The sequence below is a fragment of the Salmo salar genome, chromosome ssa14, assembly GCF_905237065.1.
Source record: "Salmo salar chromosome ssa14, Ssal_v3.1, whole genome shotgun sequence".
NCBI classification, from domain to species: domain Eukaryota; kingdom Metazoa; phylum Chordata; class Actinopteri; order Salmoniformes; family Salmonidae; genus Salmo; species Salmo salar.
In genome coordinates, this window is record NC_059455.1 from 44,820,398 (window position 1) to 44,842,416 (window position 22,019).

Genomic DNA, 22,019 nt, shown 5'->3' on the forward strand with positions numbered 1-22,019 from the left:
CCCTCCTGCCTTGTGGGGACCAGGGTTGTGTGCTACACCAGGTGGGCCTGACCTCTGGGTGGGAAAACCCAAAGCTTGTGGGCCCTCCTGCCTTGCGGGAACCAGGGTTGTGTGCTACACCAAGTGGATCTGACTTGTGGGACAAATCACAGCAGGGTTTATCAACAGGACCCTGAGGTTTCCTGACCAGGTAAAACTCTGGGCCCTCAGCTACGGCTACAGCTTAGTATAACTGGTACAGGAATATGTATGGTGTTCTCCATGGCTCCACCACTAGTGATGATGCTTCTCCTGTTCTGCCTCCTCTGGCCACATTCATTCTCACAGCATTCATATGTGATTGGAAAACTTTCCTAGGAATCCAAAATGCTTGGACCATCTCAAAGGCGAAGTGATATGCAGACCTATTGCAAAGTGATGGGACATCAACATGAGGAGAAAATGTTCACGTACAAGTATGAACAAATCTAATCTACCCCCCCATGCAGAATATTACTATAGTAAATATTCATACGCAGCGTTACGTTGCAGACAAAATGGCAATAGACATTAGATGCCCAACAGTGCCACCATGTGAATAAAAACAAATTTGACAGAAATAAAAATATATTTGTTAAACTGTCTCCTCCCCTTCATCTACACTGATTTGAAGTGGATTTAACAGGTGACATCAATAAATGGTCATAGCTTTTACCTGGATTCACCTGGTCAGTCTGTGTCATGGAAAGAGCAGGTTTTCCTAATGTTTTGTCCACCCCAGTGTACACCTCTGCATACTACCATACAAATCCTATTTTTTCCTTCAATCTGGTTTTTAACCACATGGTGGTGATGTTGCCCAGCTAATGCCTATTGCCATTTTGTCTGCAATGTAATGGTGGCATACTGTTTGCTGCTGGCTAGCTGCCAGGCGCACCAGTTTGAGTGTGTCAAGAACTGTAACATTTCTGGGTTTTTCACATTCAACAGTTTCCCATGTGTATCAAGAATGGTCCACCACCCAAAGGACATCCAGTCAACTGGACAATTGAGGGAAGCATTGGAGTCAACATGGACCATTATCCCTGTGGAACGATCTGACAACTTTTAGAGTCTACAACAAACTTACCTGTTTATCCCGCAAGATCCAGGGTCTGGAAGCTATGGGTCAGCAGCAGTGCAGCACCCCTGGAGTGATTGTAGGGGGTTAAGTGCCTTGCTCAAGGGAGAAGATACGGTCGTTCTCAAAGTGCCTTGCTCAAGGGAGGAGGTACGGTCGTTCTCAAAGTGCCTTGCTCAAGGGAGAAGGTACGGTCGTTCTCAACGTGCCTTGCTCAAGGGAGAAGGTACGGTCGTTCTCAAAGTGCCTTGCTCAAGGGAGAAGGTACGGTCGTTCTCAAAGCGGGACAGACAGACACACTGATGGAACTTCACATCCTCTAACTCTACAGACTTATGCTTCCTGTATAGGGCAGCATAGGAGAGGACACTTACGCTTCCTATAGAGGGCAGCACAGGAGAGGACACTTACTCTTCCTTCCTGTATAGGGCAACACAGGAGAGGACACTTACGCTTCCTGTATAGGGCAGCACAGGAGAGGACACTTACGCTTCCTGTAGAGGGCAGCACAGGAGAGGACACTTACTCTTCCTGTAGAGGGCAGCACAGGAGAGGACACTTACACTTCCTGTAGAGGGCAGCACAGGAGAGGACACTTACTCTTCCTGTATAGGGCAGCACAGGAGAGGACACTTACTCTTCCTGTAGAGGGCAGCACAGGAGGACACTTACTCTTTCTGTAGAGGGCAGCACAGGAGAGGACACTTACGCTTCCTTCCTGTATAGGGCAGCACAGGAGAGGACACTTACGCTTCCTTCCTGTATAGGGCAGCACAGGAGAGGACACTTATGCTTCCTTCCTGTAGAGGGCAGCACAGGAGAGGACACTTACACTTCCTTCCTGTAGAGGGCAGCACAGGATAGGTGACCACATAAAAAGGTTCAAATTTACATTTTTCATTGTAACAAGGACAATAAAGTTGTAATGTATTTGTTGGTGAATATAACAGTAACACTGAGTTTAGGCTACTTTGAAAGACAACTAGCAGCACTTTAGGGTCTGAAACACTGGTGCTCTGTGTGTGGCTCAACTGGTAGAGCATGACACTTACATTGTCAGGGTTGTGGGTTCAATTCCCACAGGACGCCAGTATGAAAATGTATGCACTCACTACTGTAAGTTGCTCTGGATCTGCTAAATGACTGAAAATGTGAGGGCTGTGTGTGGAGACCATGATAGAATAGCACTGACATTGTGGGTTAGTTTTGCTTATTAAATCTAATTCTTACTAAACATGCACTGAATAAAAACAGGTGAAGACCTTACCGTGAAATGGTTACTTAGAAGCCCCTAACCCACAATGCAGTTCAAGAAATAGAGTTAAGAAAATATTTACTAAATAAACTAAAAGTAAAAAATAAAATAAAGAGTAACACAAAATTACAAAACAATAACAAGGCTATATACAGCGGGTACTGGTACCGAGTCAATGTGGGGGAGTACAGGTTTGTTGAGGTAATCTGTACATGAAGGTAGAGGTAAAGTGACATAGATAATAAACAGTAGCAGCAGTGTAAAAACAAACAGTATCAATGTAGATAGTCCGGGATACAATTTGATTAGCTGTTCAGCAGTCTTATGGCTTGGGGGTAGAAGCTGTTAAGGAGCCTTTTGGACCTAGACTTGGCGCTCCGGTAGCGCTTGCCGTGCGATAGCAGAGAGAACAGTCTATGACTTGGGTGACTGGAGTCTGACAATTTTTTGGGCTTTCCTCTGACTAGTAAATAGGTCCTGGATGGCAGGAAGCTTGCCCCCAATGATGTACTGGGCCGTACGCACTACCCTCTGTACTATGACAGTGATACGTAGTTGTCTTACCTAGATACTTTAAGATGAATTCACTAACTGTCTCTCTGGAAAATTGATAGGGAATCGAAGATCAACAAAAACAAACAAACATTCAAAAAGGGGTGAATCTTTTTAAATTCCAAACGTTTCCAAAACCGTATCGTAAACGAGGATTATCGACGTTACAAAAACCGCTAAAAACAGAGCATCGGGATTGTAGTTCACATGGAGCCAGCTGTTGTCCATACCATCAGCTGAGAAGCCAAGACGGGGACCGGCTGTAAGGCACCGTCGGTTCTCCAGCGCTAAGCACACTGTAGATATATGGATAAGGCTCAAGTGCTGGATCTCAGGACACGTCAACGTCTCCAAGGTAGTCCCAACAGATCAGGACCAACAGTCATGATAGACGGTACTAATGTAAAGATATAGCTAGCTTGCACTTACAACTGCCATTACTCTTATTAATCAAATGTATTTTATAAATGCCTCTTTTTTTTTTTTAATCGGCAGTTGTCACAAAGTGCTTCACAAATACCTATACTAAAAACCCCCAAAGAGCAAGCAATGCAGAAACAAGAGGGGTAGGTTTTTCCTAAATAAAATGACTTGGAGCCTCTGGACTTTGACTTGAGACTGATGGCTTTAAATTATCTGGCCAGGTTTTTATAACATTTTGTCACTCATTTTGTGGCACGGAGTCTCTGTGGATCACCTCCACGCAGCCAGTAAACTAACATAGCAGGCATAAAGAAATGCCTGAAACTCCATCCCCTACATACTGGTCTTGAGGAGAAGGGGGGGGAAACTGTTGGAGGTTCTCTTCTGCACTGTTCAACCAATCCAGTAAACGTGGAGGAGGAGTTAAGATGGAGCGTTGTCTTGTTAACAAAGAGTTTCTGAACCCAGAGGCGCAACATCACGAGACTTCCGGGAACGCTTGCTAAGCAGACCAGGCCGTGGTTTGGGGTGAGAGAAGTCAATGAGAGGTGATTCATTCTTCGTTAGTTGTTAATTTTCTCTAAATATAAAAGGCAGGACATAGACTCCAGCCAATGTCATAATTCGTTTAACATGTTATTACTCAAACCTCCTGAAAGTGATAAACTGACGTTTTCATTTTCGTCAAAAACAACTTTATATATCGAAGGAGTGCCTTTGATGGCCTGCACATGGGCAGTACGGCGCCAGAAGACCGTTAGACCTGAAGACGTATTTCTGCTCATGAGTTTAGCTAGAAAATTGGAGAAACAGTTTCTGCCTATCTTCATACTGTATTGACTTTGTTGTTAATGTCCAAAAGCAGAAGTCATTGTCACAGGCTCGCTTTCCATTTCCGCTGAAAACCGGATCATCACTAGTTACCACAGCCACAAAGTCATAAACCCAACCTATTTCTACAATTTATCTTCTTAAAATGTGATTTTAAACCTTAACCACACTGCTAACCTTATGCCTAACCCTAATCTTAAATTAAGACCAAAGAGCACATTTTTGTTTTCATTAATTTTCATGATATAACCAATTTTAACGTTGTGGCTCTGCTATCTAGTGGAAACCCTCGGCAGAGGTTACCGCAGCCAGAGAAGGTATTGCAATTGCAAAAAAAAATAAAAAATGGATTAGCTAGTGAAATGCACACCTCGGCCCTCTGATTGGACCAGTAAACTGTCAATCAACACAGGTCGGTAGAGCTAGAGCAGTGAGAAGGCTGTAGGGGGGTGCGAGTGTGACAGTGAATGGGAGAAGAAGAAAAAAATTCATACATATATTAAATAGGCTAGATATAGCCTACCATTTGTTTTTTTATATCTTTGCCTATTTGATCTTGTCACTAACATAGGCCTATAGCATTGTACCATGTTCTTATTTCAGAAACATCTAACCTGTTCTGCAGAACCAATAAGTTGCTTGTCTTGACTTTTGACCAATGACCAGTCATTAGCATTGGCGTGCAAAATCGAGTGCACATATCCAGATTAGTGACCAGAATTCGCTTGTTTCATGTTCTCTAGTTTTGCCTGGCAAAAACAGTAGCCTACCTACGTTTAATATTATCCATATAAAGAAGGCTACCACTTAGCAATCTGCTAGGGATGCATCTTTGCCACAACAAAAGGCAATTTCATCGATCATTTCCATTTTTCAAATATGCCTAGTTTGGGTGGGTTATAATTATATACAGTGTATTCAGAAAGTATTCAGACCCCTTTTTTTATATATAATTATTTATTTTAAAAAAAACACAAGGAAGGGGTAACATTAAAGTATTAGAACATGAAGGATAAACAATAAAGCATCAAGACACTATCAAACATGTATCCGTCTTTCCGCAACAGAGCCATCCTTATGTGTGAGGGTGCGTGTGCATGATAGTGATATAAAATATGTCATAGCTTCCTTTTTCATGATCACAATCTAGTGAAGCCTGAACCCTCCAAGATCTCCCCACAGTTCCCCAATAGCTGTCCCTCAACCCTCCAAGATCTCCCCACAGTTCCCCAATAGCTGTCCCTCAACCCTCCAAGATCCCCCCACAGTTCCCCAATAGCTGTCCCTCAACCCTCCAAGATCCCCCCACAGTTCCCCAATAGCTGTCCCTCAACCCTCCAAGACCCCCCCCACAGTTCCCCAATAGCTGTCCCTCAACCCTCCAAGACCCCCCACAGTTCCCCAATAGCTGTCCCTCAACCCTCCAAGATCCCCCACAGTTCCCCAATAGCTGTCCCTCAACCCTCCAAGATCCCCCCACAGTTCCCCAATAGCTGTCCCTCAACCCTCCAAGACCCCCCCACAGTTCCCCAATAGCTGTCCCTCAACCCTCCAAGATCCCCCCACAGTTCCCCAATAGCTGTCCCTCAACCCTCCAAGATCCCCCCACAGTTCCCCAATAGCTGTCCCTCAACCCTCCAAGATCCCCCCACAGTTCCCCAATAGCTGTCCCTCAACCATTCGAAAAAAGGAAAAGACAGAAGAAAACAGAAAACAATGCAAAAAAAATAAAACAACATAATAAATTTAAAACAAAGGACATCAAGGACAACTGAAATCATAACAGCAATGCCTACTTTATATGTTTGTGTGCATGTCTGGCACTATTACATGTATGTGTGTGTTCTTGTATGTGTTTATTTGAATGAGAGTGTGTGTACAAACACCTGCATCACATCAGCCTCAGGCAAACCGGCATTAGTTGTAAAAACACTGCCACTTAGTGTCATTCAAATGTACTTTTTTTCTCCTTTATCTTTTGAGCATCATTCTCACTCTCACACAGCAACTCCACTCCCACTTGTCTCCAATTCCACATACCAACCCTCAGCCCATCCCATCTATCTCTGCTGGCCACCCACTTCGTGTTTCTATGCAACGCATATCTTTCAACTATGCTATGATGTTTAACGTACAATTTCAATCTATCTAATTGAATAGAATCTACAGATTGCGTGTTGAAGATAAATACTTTTACTAAGAGTATTAGTATATTAGTAAATGACTGACCCGGTCTCTCCAGATTCAGACCCTTTGACTTTTTCCACATTTTGTTACATTACAGCCTTGTTCTAAAATGGATTCCCCCCCACCCCCCTCAATCTACACACAAAATCCCACAATGGCAAAGTGAAAACAGGTTTAGACAGTTTAGCAAATTTATTAAAAATAAAAAACAGAAATACCTTGCGTAAGTATTCAGACCCCATGCTATTTTTTTTGCTATGAGACTCAAAATTGACCTCAGGTGCATCCTGTTTCCATTGATCATCCTTGAGATGTTTCTACAACTTGATTGGAGTCCATATGTGGTAAATTAAATTGATTGAACATGATTTGGAAAGGCACACACCTGTCTATGTAAGGTCCCAGAGTTGACAGTGCATGTTAGAGAAAAAACCAAAATCATGAGGTCAAAGGAATTGTCCTAGAGTTCCGAGACAGGATTGTGTCAAGGAACAGATCTGGGGAAGGGTACCTAAACATTTCTGCACCATTGAAGGTCCCCAAGAACACATTGGCATTCAACATTCTTAAAATGGAAGAAGTTTGGAACCACCAAGACTCTTCCTAGAGCTGGCCGCCAAGCCAAACTGAGCAATCGGGGGAGAAGGGCCTTGGTCAGGGAGGTGACCAAGAACCCGATGGTCACTCTCTCAGAGCTCCAGAGTTCCTCTGTGGTGATGGGAGAACATTCCAAAAGGACAACCAAGTGTGCAGCACTCCACCAATCAGGCATTTATGGTAGAGTGGCCAGATGGAAGCCACTCCTCAGTAAAAGGCATATGACAGCCCGCTTGAAGTTTGCCAAAAGGCACCTAAAAGACTCTCAGAACATGAGAAACAAAACACAGTGGTGGTACTGGCCACAGGCGCCTAAGCAATGGAGAAAAAGGAGCAGCTGCATCTCCACTTTCAAAATAGGGGTGTAAAAAGTGTGTTTTTGCACCCCCCCCTTTTTACCAGAAAAGTATCATAATCCATTGGGAAATGTCTCACTTTCAGTGATGAGTAATGTTTTGAGCTAGTCTGTATTAAAATAGATATGTCCATTTTATATATTATATAATCATTAACAGATCACATTTTGCACCCCTCACATTTTGCCCACTGAAAAGTTTTACTTCATTCCCTCACGCCACTGTTTTGGTTCAGTCCCTCACGCCACTGTGTTGGTTCAGTCCCTCACGCCACTGTGCTGGTTCAGTCCCTCACGCCACTGTGCTGGTTCAGTCCCTCACGCCACTGTTTTGGTTCAGTCCCTCACGCCACTGTGTTGGTTCAGTCCCTCACGCCACTGTTTTGGTTCAGTCCCTCACGCCACTGTGTTGGTTCAGTCCCTCACGCCACTGTTTTGGTTCAGTCCCTCACGCCACTGTGCTGGTTCAGTCCCTCACGCCACTGTGTTGGTTCAGTGCCTCACGCCACTGTTTTGGTTCAGTCCCTCACGCCACTGTGTTGGTTCAGTCCCTCACGCCACTGTGCTGGTTCAGTCCCTCACGCCACTGTGTTGGTTCAGTCCCTCACGCCACTGTGTTGGTTCAGTCCCTCACGCCACTGTGTTGGTTCAGTCCCTCACGCCACTGTGTTGGTTCAGTCCCTCACGCCACTGTGTTGGTTCAGTGCCTCACGCCACTGTGTTGGTTCAGTCCCTCACGCCACTGTGTTGGTTCAGTGCCTCACGCCACTGTGTTGGTTCAGTCCCTCACGCCACTGTGTTGGTTCAGTCCCTCACGCCACTGTGTTGGTTCAGTGCCTCACGCCACTGTTTTGGTTCAGTGCCTCACGCCACTGTGTTGGTTCAGTGCCTCACGCCACTGTGTTGGTTCAGTGCCTCACGCCACTGTGTTGGTTCAGTCCCTCACGCCACTGTTTTGGTTCAGTCCCTCACGCCACTGTGTTGGTTCAGTGCCTCACGCCACTGTGTTGGTTCAGTGCCTCACGCCACTGTTTTGGTTCAGTGCCTCACGCCACTGTTTTGGTTCAGTGCCTCACGCCACTGTGTTGGTTCAGTGCCTCACGCCACTGTGTTGGTTCAGTGCCTCACGCCACTGTTTTGGTTCAGTGCCTCACGCCACTGTTTTGGTTCAGTGCCTCACGCCACTGTTTTGGTTCAGTGCCTCACGCCACTGTTTTGGTTCAGTGCAGATAGAAAGCACTAGTTGCACCACTGGTGTTTAAAATGAAAAGGCACCGGCCAAAGAAAATTGTTTATCTGTTTTGTTGTGCTGTTACATTTGTATCGTTGTTTCATGTCACCGACAAGCACTCTGGCCTTGGTGAGGTGAGCCAAACTTGCTTCGTTAGAAGATTGCGACCATATCGATTGCGACACGTCGATCATGGTGAAGCGGTACCTTTCATAGCAGACTACCATCAGGACCATTGAGAAAAATCCTGTGAAGTTGTAGTACTCGCTGCCCGAGCTTGCCGGAGCTCGGACGTGAATAGGGGGAATACTTTTTCAGTCGACAGCTCCTGCACGAAAACTGATGAATCAAACCATCCCCAAACTCTCTGGCAAGAAGTCCCCAAAATCCTCCTTCAGGACATGCCAGATAGCCTGGCACATTTCTGTCAAGATGGTACAAACTGTCGAGATTCCTAGCTTGTAATTCGCAGCGATACTTTGCTGTGTGCTGCCACTCACCAAAAAAAGGAAGGATCACAGACAGCCTTTCTGCAGCACTTATGGGAAAGCTGTGAGTTCTCTCGTATGAGAGGTGAGGGGCAAGCCGCTGAAACAAGTCGTCCAATCTGGCAACCGACATCCAAAAGTATTGAAAATGTCTTTCCTCGACAATGCTTCGCATTGGTTGGACAAGTTACATGACTTCTCCATCGTCCCGTCTTGTAGTTTTCAGTGGACGAACTGGCCATTTTCTCTGTCGTTTTTTTCCCCCCTTCTTCTCCTCCTGAGTAGTAAGAGCAATTCAAGGTCTTGCTGTTCCAAGTTCTAACAATTGCAATTCATAGAGAGACATGTTTGCTTCTGCCGCGAAAAAATTGCATCGTAAAGCATAGAACACCAGACCAGCCAGACATGTATGTATGTATGTATGTATGTATGTATGTATGTAGCTAGCTAGCATTTGTAAACAAAAAGGTATACAACACCAGATCCGGAAGTTTCAAAATGTCGTCACTGGCTCCAGTCAAAGAGTGCCTCGAACCCTCTTGCTTGGTAAGCTACTGTGGTTCCCCAAGCCCCTTACTGTATATGGGTCTTTCTATAAATAAAAAAAATGGGCCAATGTGTGCCATCGGGATCAACATTTCAAAATGGTTTGAAACTAAAAGAAAAAGGATTTAGCTAATTATAAAAATAGAAACATAGGCCTAGGACTATACATCCTTTAAGAGGGGCTCATACAAACATTGGCAAGACAAATGTTGCACTCATGAGGAAAAGACGTTGAAAAGACATTGAAAATACGTATTTTGTGTGCTCTCGAGTCTTGTAAATAGAAGTCTCTGCTTTGATATAGTATACATTCTTCACAGTCTTTATGCCAACAACGAATATTCACACTCTCTGAAGACTGTGCGCCGGAGGCTTTCCAGGTCAACTGCACATGTGAAATGGAACAAACAGATCCTTTCACCTCCACTGGCTCTGGTGATCTTCAGAAACTCCTCCACTATGAAGTGTTTTGCCCTAGAGACACGAAGATCCTCCCCTGGTTCTGATGTTTGAGGTGTAGTATAGTGCGCAAACTCTGGGAAATAGTCCTCAATTTTAGATTTCCCAGCCAAAACCTTCTCAGCTAGAAGGTCCTGTTTGTTCAGGAAGAGGAAGACGGGCCTGCCTAACAGCCACCTGTAGTTCCAGATGATCTTGAACAGGTGTAGTGCCTCATGAAGCCTGTTGGTCTCGTTGTCTTCCCGGCTCACCATATCGTAGCTGCTGCTGTCCACCACAAAAATAATGGCAGTAACATCAGAAACATGCTGTAACCACTTCCTCATGCTTTCTTTCCTTTGACCTCTAACAGTAAAAAAATGGCAAAAGATACCGTCCTGTTGGCAACGTGTCTCTAAACATTGTTGTTTTGATATTGGAAAAAGAGCTTTCGCCTCTTCGGGGCATTTTATATGCAAATATCTCATCTGTTCGACTATCGTTGTTTTCCCAGATTCATCTGCTCCTAATACTAGTAGCCGTTTAGTTCTTAGGTAAATCTTTTTATCTTTTTCAATCTGTTTATCGATCCTTTTTGCTGCTCGCCTTGCCTTTTCCTTATTATGCTGGTCTTGGTGTTTATCGTCAAGAACATCAGCAGCCATTTTCCTGGAAACCCAATGATAGAAATGTAGTATAGAAATAATACTAGATTCCTAGACTTCTTTAATATATGAACAAACAAAAAAAACGAGTGCTCTTCAAAGTCTCCAGTCTATGAAAAAGACAAAGTGTTACACTAGACTATCCCCTATATAAGATCATTCCGGAGCCCTAGGCGGTGGCAGAAGTTATCGCAAAACATCGCAGTTAAAAAATGCGTAGACTATTTTATTCAATTTTCTTAAGCGACTCAGTCTCCACTCACCACCGCTGCGAAACGATAAAAACAACTGAAGGGAGACTTCCTTATTCAGCCGAATCAAATGTCTTGTTGTAGCGTAACTTCAGGATTTGTCCTTCAGCTTCCTTATTCAGCCGAATTGAATGTCTTGTGTAACTTCAAATCCAGGTTTTGTCCCCATTCCCCTCCTCGGAGGTTGTTTGCTTTGTGGTTGCCTAGAAGCAGCATTATTGTTTCAGAATATGAAGAGGTTATGGTTCAAAGTTCCACTTGCTCTAATATCGAGGCAGTACTTGTCCTGCACCAAGCAAAGTTTTATTTCAATTTCTTAAGTAGCCTACGCTGACAGCCTGGTCTCATACACTAGACGTAACATAGTAAAAGTAAATCCGAGACATTAAAATGAGTATGATATGTTATATTTAACTTCCCTGGGCTAGGTGGGACGCAAGCCACCCTAGTCAACAGCCAGTGGAATCGCGTGGCGCGAAATACAAATACCTCAAAAATGCTATAACTTCAATTTCTCAAACATATTACTATTTTACACCATTTTAAAGACATGACTCTCGTTAATCTAACCACATTGTCCGATTTCAAAAAGGCTTTACAGCGAAAGCAAAACATTAGATTATGTCAGGAGAGTACCCTGCCAAAAATAATTACACAGCCATTTTCAGAGCAAGCACATATGTCACAAAAACCAAAACCACAGCTAACCACAGCCGTGAAAATACTGCCCCCTATCCCAAAGAAGTTAAGGTTATGCTAACATGCTAACATGCAAAGTAGTTGTAAAGTAGATAAAAAAGTAGTAAGTAGTTATAAAGTTGGTAGTTAGCTAAAACGCTAAAGTTTTCCATGATGAGATTTGAACACACAAACGTTTGGGTTGCTAGACATTCGTGTTATACACCCAATCAACCACCCTACTTTTGTCTCAAGTAACATTCTGTCTTATGTAATTATATTAACCTGTTGGGGCTAGGGGGCAGTATTTGCACGGCCGGATAAAAAACGTACCCGATTTAATCTGGTTACTACTCCTGCCCAGAAACTAGAATATGCATATAATTAGTAGATTTGGATAGAAAACACTCTAAAGTTTCTAAAACTGTTTGAATGGTGTCTGTGAGTATAACAGAACTCATATGGCAGGCCAAAACCTGAGAAGATTCCATACAGGAAGTGCCCTGTCTGACAATTTGTTGTCCTTCTGTTGCATCTCTATCAAAAATACAGCATCTGTGCTGTAACGTGACACTTTCTAAGGCTCCCATTGGCTCTCTAAAGCCGCCAGAAAGTGGAATGGGGTGTCTGCTGTCTCTGGGCAAAGTACAACAGCTCTGTTTGTTAGTGGTCAGCCTGGGGACAGTGACACTGAGATGCGCATTCATGAGAATTCGCCATTTTTTTCTTTCAGCCTTTGAATGAATACAATGTTGCCCGGTTGGAATATTATCACTATTTTACGAGAAAAATAGCATAAAAATTGATTTTAAACAGCATTTGACATGCTTTGAAGTACGGTAATGGAATATTTTGATTTTTTTGTTACGAAATGCGCTCGCGCATCACCCTTCAGATAGTGACCTGAACGCACGAACAAAACGGAGCTATTTGAATATAACTATGGATTATTTGGAACCAAAACAGCATTTGTTGTTGAAGTAGAAGTCCTGGGAGTGCATTCTGACGAAGAACAGCAAAGGTAATCCAATTTTTCCAATAGTAATTCTGAGTTTAGGTTGTCCCAAACTTGGTGGATGTCAAAATAGCTAGCCGTGATGGCCAGGCTATGTACTCAGAATATTGCAAAATGTGCTTTCGCCGAAAAGCTATTTTAAAATCGGACATAGCGATTGCATAAAGGAGTTCTGTATCTATAATTCTTAAAATAATTGTTATGTATTTTGTGAATGTTTATCATGAGTAATTTAGTAAATTCACCGGACGTTTGCGGTGGGTATGCTAGTTCTGAACATCACATGCTAATGTAAAAAGCTGGTTTTTGATATAAATATGAACTTGATTGAACAAAACAAGCATATATTGTATAACATAATGTCCTAGGAGTGTCATCTGATGAAGATCATCAAAGGTTAGTGCTGCATTTAGCTGTGGTTTGGGTTTATGTGACATATATGCTTGCTTGGAAAATGGCTGTGTGATTATTTGTGTCTATGTACTCTCCTAACATAATCTAATGTTTTGCTTTCGCTGTAAAGCCTTTTTGAAATCGGACAATGTGGTTAGATTAACGAGAGTCTTATCTTTAAAATGGTGTAAATAGTAAATAGTTGATTGTTTGAGAAAATTTAATTTTGGTATTTTAGTTGGTTTTGTATTTCGCGCCGTGCGATGCCATTGGCTGTTGGCTAGGGTTCCGGGGTTCCGCTAGCGGAATGTCTGTCCTCAACAGGTTAACCCGAATTTAACACCTAGCCAAAAATTGGAATTCGTAACATATGATACATTTGCAAATTAGTTACATATTGTACGAATTGCAATTCGTAATATATATTGTATGATTTGCAATTCATAACATTTCATAAGAATTGTAATTCGTATCATAAGAAATGGATGATGGACATCCACAATTCAATACATACCATACGAATCATAATATACAGAATCATACTAATTGTAGGGTACCGGATTTACATTGACTATGTTACATCTACCCCTGATTCCAGGTTGACGCAGAGAACCCACCATGCTTCTACACCTGCATTGCTTGCTGTTTGGGGTTTTAGGCTTGAGATATCAGCTGATGTAAGAAGGGCTATATAAATACATTTGATTTGATTTGAATAACCCAACATTCTCTGGTCCACATTAGGGAAAACCCACACGTGTTGATTTATAGGGGAGAGTTGGGTATTCTGTGACCCAAGGAGGCCTACATTTTCCATCACTGTGAAAATGACATATTTTGTAGCTTTTATATTGACATCTATGTGTGCCACTCTGTAAACACAGAAACCTTGATGTTATCTGAGTCACTGACTGCTGTATACGGAACGTGCCAGGATGATAGATATGACATACTGATTCAGCTGATGATATAGCAAACAAGTTACACCGCTTGTTTTTTGGAATTCGGTGCCACATTTCCTTTTTTGGAGGCCGAAATGTAGCTAAAAGGTTGCTCTCCACAGCTCCAGGGTTAAAACTAGAATACATACTATTGCATGTTAATAAAAAAAGGTCAATAGCTTCTCAACCACATCACATAGAGATCTAAAACCAATTTGACTTTGTTGAGAGACCTCATCTCTCCAATCCATGCCGGTTATTTTCAACTTTTCTATTACTTTTAATTCACTTTACACAAAAATACAGAAATCTTCAATATCTTCCACCCCATTGGACTTAAATAAAACAAACTGTTATTGGTTCAGGGACCTTGCCTCTACAATCCACAGCAATTACTTTTGTGCTTTTTGACATTGTCAATTTTTTTATCATTTTTTATTGAATTGACATTTAAATACTTCCTTAAAACTTCAATAGCTACCATCCCATAATACTTGCATGAAAACAACCAACTGTTATTGGCATGGAATGTTCACTTTCAATCAACATCTTCTGGATGGAGGTGTTTCCCTTTCATTTTCGTAAACATGGTAGCAGGCTGGATAGTTGAGTTTAATAGGACTATAGCGCCATCTGTTGAGCAGGAGGAGTACAGAGGTATACTGGCTGTCAAGTTGTGTGTGCTGCTGACGTCAAGCCTACAGTATGTTGGTATGTGGTAGTGTGTGTCTGTGTGCGTGTGTGTCCAAGATGAGGACCCCATCTGGCCTTTGCTTCATCAACTTTTTATTTCCATAATTGTTACAAGGTACAACCGGGTGATAGTTCTGAAACAAACAACAACTGTAGTGACCTTTAACCCTCACTACAATACACTCTTAGAAAAAATGGTTCCAAAAGGTTTCTTTAGTTGTCCCCATTGGAGAAACGTTTTTGGTTCCAGGCAGAACCCTCTGTGGAAAGGGGGAAAGATTAAATTAAACAGAATACATCCAATATAAAAGGGAACAAAGATACATTATATACAGGGTTTCAAACATCTATCAAACATCAATTAAACTAATTTTGTCCAAGCCATTTATAGTACAATATTATTGGGAATGGGAATGAGAGGGCTACTTACACCATGTTGGAAAGGGATCACAGCAGTGATTGAATGAGGGTATGAGGCATGAGTTGAGGTGTTCAGAGGCTTGACCAGCGCAGGACAGGATTTGACTGGGAAGACAAAAAAACTATAACACAACACACTACACAGTTAGACAACAGAGCTAAGAATGAGTTAGTCCAAGCAAGGAGTAAAATCATAGATGTGTAATAATGTGACTGTGTTTGTGATTGACTCCACATACAGTAATGAGAGGAAATTCATAGGGGGACTCACAGTGCTCGGAGAGGAAACATTCAATGTGCCAGTGGATGAGCGGGCACATGAGACGTGGCTTCAGTTCATGTCATGAGAGAGTTGACAGCGCTAGTGGAGTGGTCATCACCTCTTAATCAGGGAACAGGAGGGGACAAATAGCAGATACATTCCATTACAGCCGTGCCGTCGTACTGTAGGTTTGGACAACGAGTTTCTCTATGAAGTCAAACACAGACTGTGCATCTCGCCCACTTGACACATCAAAGTAGCCCAAGAAACGTTCCTGAATAAAGCCCTGGTCCTCCACATACCTGACGATAACTGACAACTGCAAGCAGACTGGTGGCACCATAGGTCCCAGAGTGGTCAGACTGGTGGCACCATAGGTCCCAGAGTGGTCAGACTGGTGGCACCATAGGTCCCAGAGTGGTCAGACTGGTGGCACCATAGGTCCCAGAGTGGTCAGACTGGTGGCACCATAGGTCCCAGAGTGGTCAGACTGGTGGCACCATAGGTCCCAGAGTGGTCAGACTGGTGGCACCATAGGTCCCAGAGTGGTCAGACTGGTGGCACCATAGGTCCCAGAGTGGTCAGACTGGTGGCATCATAGGTCCCAGAGTTGTCAGACTGGTGGCACCATAGGTCCCAGAGTGGTCAGACTGGTGGCACCATAGGTCCCAGAGTTGTCAGACTGGTGGCACCATAGGTCCCAGAGTGGTCAGACTGGTGGCACCATAGGTCCCAGAGTTGTCAGACTGGTGGCACCATAGGTCCCAGAGTGGTCAGACTGGTGGCACCATAGGTCCCAGAGTGGTCAGACTGGTGGCACCATAGGTCCCAGAGTGGTCAGACTGGTGGCACCATAGGTCCCAGAGTGGTCAGACTGGTGGCACCATAGGTCCCAGAGTGGTCAGACTGGTGGCACCATAGGTCCCAGAGCAGTGTGGCAATTTCTACCCCCTAGGGCCTGGAGTTTTTCCTTATATGTTAACCTAACTAGGAAAACTATGGACCCTATAAGGTATGACAGTGATTAATCAGTTGTAAAAAGGTTTCATATGGGCTATGATGAGACCAGTTTTCATAATCAGGTCGTCGTCGTCGTCCCCCCAGGTCACAAAACTACTGGTCCTGGGGGGGGGGTGAAACCCCTGTCAAACTGCAGCTACCTTATATCTGTTCATATAAATTATATTTAGACCGGATTAGCAGGGGATTTCCTCTACCCAGACAATAGAACTCACAGGGCTGAGCTTGCTTTATGCATGTTTGCATCATGCAGGCCTATGCAGCTGTAGGCCTTAATCAAACATTTAGTCACATATGTCATCACTACTACGTTGACTGATTAATTCCAGTGAATCATTTTGGATTGAAAACGTATAGGCAGCCTAGCCTGCCCAATGTTGAATAGAAACTACATTTGATCACATTCACATTTTCTCCTGACAAATAAATGCACTATAAATACATAACGTTACCAATTAGTTTACCCTGACCAGATGGACAGCGCGCATAGGATGTAACGCTATGCAGCTGCTTTTATTAGTAACCTACAGTTGATCAGACTGAAAAATTGCCAAAACAGCATGATAAATCTCTAATGTTTAGGTGTAGAGTTTTTGCTTGGGTCTGTCTGGAGTGATTACGTCTTATCATCTTTGCTAAATAAATACCGGAGGAAAGTGGAAAGCCTATACTTGAGCGCACGGGGGAAAAATGCACTGCTTCAACCTCTTTCTTTAATCTACATTTTAATGGATGATACGATGGCAGCTAATCAAATCATTCGGAAAAGACAGTCGAAAGTTCGATATGTGGGTATTTATATGCGACCTGCTTTTGTTTTGCCGTTTAGCTGAACGATCGATGTTCTTCAGGTCACTGTACCCACCTTTCGACCAAGGCTCAGACTTTCCAAAAAGCAGGCAATGCCAGCAATACAGGCGGCCTGATGAGAGGCTCCCTCTTAACCAGCTATACTTTTGATACAAGTTGAAATTGAACGCCATTGAACGCCCTCACCTTATCATCCTTCCTCATGAAACTGATCTCAGGCAGAGGTCGACCCTCACTTTTAATTCGTACCTTTTCCGTGTACCCCAAAGAATGAAAGGGGTTCTTCAACATAGAACCCCCATAATGCTCTGTGGCACAATCCCAATACAACACACTAGGTTCATTATCTGATCCTAATTCTATGATTGGATGTCCGTTCATACTGCAAAAGCTTTGATTGGTTGGAGGACATCCTCCGGTAGTGGTCATAATTACCATGCACACTACCGTTCAAAAGTTTGTGGTCACTTAGAAATGTCCTTGTTTTTGAAAGAAAAGCACATTTTTTGTCCATTAAAATAAGAAATACAGTGTAGACATTGTTAATGTTAATGTTATAAATGAATACTGTAGCTGGAAACGGCAGATTTTTTAAGGAATATCTACATAGGTGTACAGAGGCCCATTATCAGCAACCATCACTCCTGTGTTCCAATGGCATGTTGTGTTAGCTAATCCATGTTTATCATTTTAAAAAGCTAAATGATGATTAGAAAACCCTTTTGCAATTATGTTTGCATAGCTGAAAACTGTTGTTCTGATTAAAGAAGCAATAAAACTGGCCTTCTTTAGAATAGTTGAGTATCTAGAGCATCAGCATTTGTGGGTTCGATTACAGGCTCAAAATGGCCAGAAACAAAGACCTTTCTTCTGAAACTCATCAGTCTATTCTTGTTCTGAGATATGAAGGCTATTCCATGAGAGAAATTGCCAAGAAACTGAAGATCTTGTCCTCTGTTCTATTAGAGAATTTAATTGACTAAATTCATGTTACTGTGTGAATTAAATGAAACATCTGTGTGTTTGAATTAGTTCTATTGTATCGTGTGTTCTCTAGTTGATGTATCTTCAGAGTGCCTGGGTTGAAATTGTATATTAGGTTCACCAGTTATCCGGTACATTCCTGTTGTTCGGTCATAACATGCAAATTGAGTTGATTAGATTAGAATCTGGGTTTGTTTTTGCTGTCTTTTGTTTTCACTAGCAAAGTGCAAAGAAATGTTAGTTCAGGTTCAGGGTGTGTTCCCGCTTGAATTTGACTAAAAGGGCAGTGAATATGCTCGTACTTTGAGAAGTTGTTACCGAGCTCCTGTGTATCAGACACACAGTGTTTTCTCTTAGAGATGATTCTGAACTGGAGACACGTGTAACCACGTTAAGTATTAATCTATTGGCGATAGTCATTCACTCTGTCTTATATTGCAATGCGATTTCTCAAAGGGGTGTGAATATTTTCTGAAGGCCCTGTATGCTATTTCTCAAAGGGGTGTGAATATTTTCTGAAGGCCCTGTATGCTATTGGTCAAGGGTTGTGAATCATTTCTGAAGGCCCTGTTTGCTATTGGTCAAGGGGTGTGAATCTGTCACGTCCTGACCAGTAAAGGGTTGTTTGTTATTGTAGTGTGGTCAGGGCGTGGCAGGGGGTGTTTGTTTTGTGTGTTTCGTTTTTTTGGGGGGTACTGTTCTATGTCATCTATTTCTATGTGGTTTTCTAGTTGTTCTATTTCCATGTTCAGGGTTTTGGTCTGGCATTCAATTGGAGGCAGCTGTTCTTCATTGCTTCTAATTGGAGGCCATATTTAAGTAGGGGTTTTCAGCTTGTGTTTTGTGGGTGGTTGTCTCCGTGTATAGTTAGTGTACCTTACAGGACTGTTCTTGTCTTCAGTGTTCATTTCTTTAATAAACAAGAAGATGATTCACATACCCGCTGCAGTTTGGTCCGATCATTACGACGACTATGACAGAATCATTTCTGAAGGCCCTGTTTGCTACTTGTCAAGGGGTGTGAATACTTTCTGAAGGCACTGTTTGCTATTTGTAGTGTGAATATCATCACCTATAGACCTACACAATTATGAACGTATAGTCAATCAAATAATTACTCTGTAAAACGAGGAATGCATTTACTCAATTCAACTAATAGGACTTATTATTCACAAAATAATTGACACTCAAACAATTACAGTGTACATAAAATACATGATACAGTGTATTCAGAAAGTTCAGAAAGCAAAGGGGCTATTTCTGTTTTGTTTTTTAAATACATTTGCAAACATTTCTAAAAACCTGTTTGCGCTTTGTCATATTGGGTATTGTGTGTAGATTGCTAAGAATGCATTTATTTTTGAATCCATTTTTAGAATAAGGCTGTAATGTAACAAAATGTGGAAAAAGTCAAGGGGTCTGAGTACATTCTGAAGGCACTGTAGTAACTCCATGCGGCAGTAGTTCGTATCTCTACATTTTCCGCTTCAGTGTCTTTTTTTGTAAATCAAATGTTATGTGGAAGGTACTACACAACGCACAGTCGTCGAGATACGTTAAGTTTCCTTGTCGGCCTACCAGAGGAAAGCGTCTGAAAATGAAAATTATTATTATGAAATTTGAGTGACAGAAATCTAATGTTTATATAAAATGTCTGCCTTTCCCCCTATATTTTAACAGTTTAATAACAAAATTTAGTCATCAAATCAATGTAGTCTATGTTGTTTCATGTAGTCTCAATAGGTTCTGCAGCTCCACCATTGCACCACATTATAGCAGGGGATGTAAAGTCATAACACATACGTTTTTCCAGCAGCAGACTATGATCGATAATGTCAAAAGCCGACATTGATGTCTAACAATAGAGCCCCCACAATATTTTTATCATACATTACTCTCAGTCAATCATCAGTCATTTGTGTAAGTGTTGTGCTTGTTGAATGTCCTTCCCTATAAGCATGCTGAAATTCTGTTGTCAATTTGTTTACTGTAAAATAGCATTGTATCAGGTCAAACACAATTTTTTCCAAAAGTTTACCAAGGGTTGGCTGTTTGAGCCAGTAAAGGGGGCTTTACTATTCTTAGGTAGCAGAATGACTTTTGCTTCCCTCCAGGCCTGAGGGGAAACACTTTTTTTTACCCCCTTTTTCTCCCCAATTTCGATCTTGTCTCATCGCTGCAACTCCCCAACAGGAGGAGAAGGTCAAGTCATGCATCCTCCAAAACATGACCAAACCACTCTTCTTAACACCCGCTCGCTTCAATGTGTTGAAGGAAACACTGTTCAACTGACGACCAAGGTCAGCCTGCTGGTGCCCGGCCCGCCACAAGTAATTGCTAGAGCGCGATGAGCCAAGTAAAGTCCCCCCGGCCAAACCCTCCCCTAACCCGCACGATGCTGGGCCAATTGTGAGTCGCCCTATGGGACTCCCGATCACGGCCAGTTGTGATACAGCCCGGGATCGAACCCAGTTCTGTAGTGATGCCTCTAGCGCTGCGATGTACTGTCTTAGACCGCTGCGCCACTCGGGAGGCTGCAAACACTTTCTATTAGGCTTAAATTAAAGATATGGCAAATAGGAGTGGCAATATCGTGCTCAATTATCCTCAGTAATTGTCAATCCAAGTTGTCAGACCCCGGTGGCTTGTCATTGTTGATAGACAGTACTTTTTTCACCTCTTCCACACATTTACTTTACGGAATTCAAAATTACAATGCTTATATTTCATAATTTGGTCAGATATACTTGGATGGGTAGTGTCAGCGTTTGTTGCTGGCATATCATGCCTAAGTTAGCTGATCTTGACAATGAAAAAATCATTAAAGTTATTGTATCATTAATCTTTGTTTCATCGTGTAGTTTCTTCTTTTTATTCAGTTTAGTCACATGATTTCTCAATTTGCAATACGTTTGCCAATCGGTTGTGTTGCCAGACTTATTTGCCATTCCTTTAGCCTCATCCCTCTCAACCATACAAATGTTAAATTCCTCATCAATCCAAGGGGATTTAACAGTTTTTACAGTCATTTTCTTAATGGGTGCATGCTTATTAGTAACTGGAATAAGCAATTTTATAAATGTGAATAAGTGCTGCGTCTGGTTTCTCCTCATTACACACCACAGACCAGCAAATATTCTTTACATTAACAACACATGAATCACTAAAAAACTTATTCTCTTATACACTATATTGGGAAAATATACCTGTCTGTTGATATCACATACATTATCAAGCATTTCACACATATTATCCAGATAGTGACTGTTAGCACTTGGTGGTCTATAGCAGCTTCCCACCAGAATGGGCTTTAGGTGAGGCAGATGGACCTGTAACCATAATACATGTTGCCACACGTAGAAAAAAATAGTTCCAAAGGGGTTCTGTGTTCTATAGAAGAACCCTTTTTGGTTCCAGGTAGAACTATTTTGGGTTCCATTTAAAACCCTCTGTGGAAAGGGTTCTACATGAAACCCAAAAGGGTTCTACCTGGAATCAAAAACCAAAAGCTCATTGGCAAGGAAAACATTGAGGGCCCAGTTGAAACAATCTAGCGAAAGCTCAAGACAGACAGAGGCAAACAGGCAGAGTAGAAATATGAAATGCAAATGAAAGAAACCATGTTTGTTTAATTTGGAATAAGATTTTATTTTCATATTTACTATTATAGAAGTGCAAAATGTAATTTTAAACAAATAGGAGAATGGTTGATTTAAAGACATTTAAGGGAGCTCATGTCTCCTTCGGGGTGGCCCCTCCCCGAACCTCCCAGAAAGCTTGACGTCGTCTCATGTTATGATCATTTTAGACACTAGATGGATCATGTGTATAGGGAAACAGATTGGGTCAAGGCTAGGACTAGGAAGACTTTAGCCTTACGTCAGG

At 42.4% G+C, this 22,019-nt stretch overlaps 1 long non-coding RNA gene across 1 annotated transcript; it reads right to left on the reverse strand.

Annotated features, from left to right (window-relative positions):
- Positions 1 to 7,605: 7,605 nt before the first annotated feature.
- Positions 7,606 to 11,260, reverse strand: LOC123726715 (uncharacterized). Its single transcript, XR_006758838.1, has 2 exons — positions 10,931 to 11,260; positions 7,606 to 10,290 (listed from the first exon to the last, which is right to left on the reverse strand). It is a non-coding gene; the product is annotated as an uncharacterized lncRNA (long non-coding RNA).
- Positions 11,261 to 22,019: the final 10,759 nt, after the last annotated feature.